Here is a 3,369-nt window from a genome sequence, read left to right on the forward strand (position 1 = left end):
TTAGTTCCAGTGAAGGGAACTCTTAAGGCATCAGCACACCAAGACATTTTGGACAATTTCATGCTCCCAACTTTGTGGGAGGAGTTTGGGGACGGCCCCTTCCTGTTCCAACATGACTGCGCACCAGTGCACAAAGCAAGGTCCATAAAGACACGGATGGGGGAGTTTGGGGTGGAGGAACGTGACTGGCCGCACAGAGTCCTGACCTCAACCCCGTAGAACACCTTTGGGATGAATTAGAGCGGAGACTGCGAGCCCCTCCCCCAACATCAGTACCTGACCTCACAAATGGTCCAACATTCCCATAGACACGCCCCTAAACCTTGTGGACGCCTTCCCAGAAGAGTTGTAGCTCTTATAGCGGCAAAGGGCAGAGCCAACCCAATACTGAACCCTACGGACTAAGACTGGGGGGCCATTAAAGTTCATGTGCGTGTAAAGGCGTCCCAATACTTTTGGCAATATAGTGTGTGTGCAAGAAACGCTGAGGGTTTATTAACCCTTAACGGGAAATCTCTCTAAAAGGTCAAAGCATCCCTGACTGAGATTTTCATCACTTCACACTCTAATAAAAATGATATAAAATATATATATCAAAGAATGATCATCTTTTCAATGAAAAAAGGAACCGAACTCTGCAGGAATAACTTCAATAAGGAATAACAATGTACTAAGGTGCACAATAAAAGTTGCTTTTCTGTGGCTCAGATATCTCAGATGAGCAGCTTTTGTTGTTGTAGGCTAGTAAATGTATTACGAGATTTTAATCTTTATGAAAGTATCTCCTGCACCGCCGATCGCTGCGCTCCTATTGCCGATTTCTTCCTTCGTATAGAATACGGGCCGTTGGTTCCGGGCCATTTCTAGAGAGCTGCAAAGATGGCGGCGAGGCATGAAGTGGATTTGATTATCCTTAGGACATACAGTATATTCTACCACCCGGACTGTCATTGATAACCCAAGGTTTGGATTGTCTTTGCGCCTTACTGTACTTCGGATCGTCATTGCCCGTTAAATATATGATATGTATACAGGGGCGTAACTAGAAATCACAGGGCCCCATAGCAAAACTTTGTATGGGGCCCTGTGATTTCTAGTTATACCCCTTGCAGAGCCCACTCGAGATCCCACCTGAGGGTGAACCGGCAGAGCCCACCATATACTCTCTATGGGCTCTGCAGTGTCACCCTCGGGTGGGCTGGTCGCACTCCTTACCTGTCCGCCTCCTCTTCCTCCACGGTCGCTGATGGGCTCTGCCTCCTCCGTCGCCGGGCCCGCCTCCTTCTTTATCACCGGGCCCCGCCTCCTCCCCTGCTGCTGACCACGGGCCCCGCCTCCTCCACTGCCGGTTCCATCCTGCTCTACCCCTGCTGCTGGCTCTCATTGACTCTGTGGAGACAAACGCGCTGCTGCACAGATTACTGTCAGTGATCTGAACAGCGTCGTGTTCGTCTTTAGCCGCCAGTGAAAGCCACCAGCAGCAGAGGATCCCATAGCGACCCACACGGCATCTGGCCGGCCCCCTTGTGCCCCCGGGCCCCATAGCGGCCGCCTGATATGTATGTATAATGTAAAAGCAATATATAAATTGCTTACCTATCATTATTGCAATATATATAAAACTTACTAGATAGCGGCAGTGTACCTTGCCCTGAACCTTGACCTCTTGAGATAATATCCGTCAGTACATCGTGTTATGTGAGAGAAGGCGGATTTACTAAAGGAACTGAGAATGTTCAAATCATAAATTGCTGAAACATTTACCTGGTAATGTAATAATAAGTAAACAGGGATTTTCTTTTCCTATGACTGGATATGAGAAATGAATTTATGGTGTGGACATTCCAGCACAAGTAGAGAATTGCACAGACAGGTATGCAGACTCTTTATTAGTCCATTGAGGTTATTAAAGAAGTAAGCTTTCCGGGTTTATATACCATTCTGAAGATGGATCTGAAACCCTCATATCTGTATACAATGTTACAAGGTGAAGCAATGACATCGATACTTTGAAAACCCAACTGTTGTGTGTTTGGAATATTTATATATCATTGTTTCTCCTTGTTACAATGTATACATACAGGTGAAACTCGAATAATTAGAATATCGTGCAAAAGTAATGGCAGTAAGTGCTGCAAAAGGGGCCCAAACCAAGTACTGAGTACATATGCATGCTTGTACTTCTCAGAGGTCCGATATTGTTCTATGTACAATCCTCGTTTTGTTGATTGCATGTAATAATCTACTTTTTTGAGGTTGTGGATTTGGGGTTCTTGGGGTTTTCATGAGCTGTAAGCCATAATCATCACAATTATGACAAATCACGGCTTGAATTATCTTGCTTTGCATGTAATGAGTCTCTCTCATATATTAGTTTCACCGCATAAGTTGCATTAGTGAAATAAATGAACTTTGCACCATATTCTAATTATTTGAGTTTCACCTGTATATATATATATATTCTATAAAGTATGAAAACTCATGTGAATATAACAGTTTTTCTGTTGTTTCATGGTGTTTCTTCATGATGTAGAACAACACTGTAGATACTCAAACATTCACATCCATGTGTAAAATACAGCAAGTGGCACAAGCTACATGGCCTGTTGCAGATTGATTGTCTTTTCGCATCCTTATCCAACTGATGTACCCTGTCCACATTATGACACTGAACCCCTCTGTGGTGTTAATTACAGTTCTCCTCCATGCTGCTATTATTAATGGCCATGGTTTTGAAGCTCATAGAGAGATGTGATGATTGGCTGTCCACAAACGTCTGGCCATACAGTGTGTATGAAATGTCGCGTGTTGCAGTGTCCAGTTAAACATTGACATGATCGGCCGTGTTCCGTGTTCCGTGATCGTTAGTCTGTAAGGACGGCCGTCGGTCTAAAGGCCGCTGTGTGAGAGCGCCATCTCTGTACATCAAACAGGAAACTGAATCATTAGAACAGCACACGGCTCAATAAAACACAAACCGAACAGTCCCCGTACACAGTGACGTCACAAGGGGGGTGCGGCCCGCACCCGGGTGACACCATTGGAGGGGTGACACCAAAATGACTGGCAGTCATTTTGGTGTCACCCCCTCTAAAAAGTAGATTGAGGGATGAAGAATCAGCACAAGGAGCCAATTACTTGTGCTGGCATGTGAGTGGCATGCTGATGGGAGGAGAGAGCAGAGCGATAGAGAGATGAGCCCATCAGTATGCTGCTTTTTCTTTCACTGTCCAGTCACAGGCCGGGGGAGGGACAAGACCTGTAAGTGTCACTGAACTGTAGGGGGAAAAAAACAGGTCTCCTCTCCTGCCGGCAATATTGACTGGACCCTGAGCAAACATTTTCTTGGGGCACCCCCCCCTCCCCCCC

The sequence above is a fragment of the Nanorana parkeri genome, unplaced genomic scaffold, assembly GCF_000935625.1.
Source record: "Nanorana parkeri isolate BGI_ZX_2015 unplaced genomic scaffold, ASM93562v1 scaffold1533, whole genome shotgun sequence".
In the NCBI taxonomy this organism is placed as follows: Eukaryota; Metazoa; Chordata; class Amphibia; order Anura; family Dicroglossidae; genus Nanorana; species Nanorana parkeri.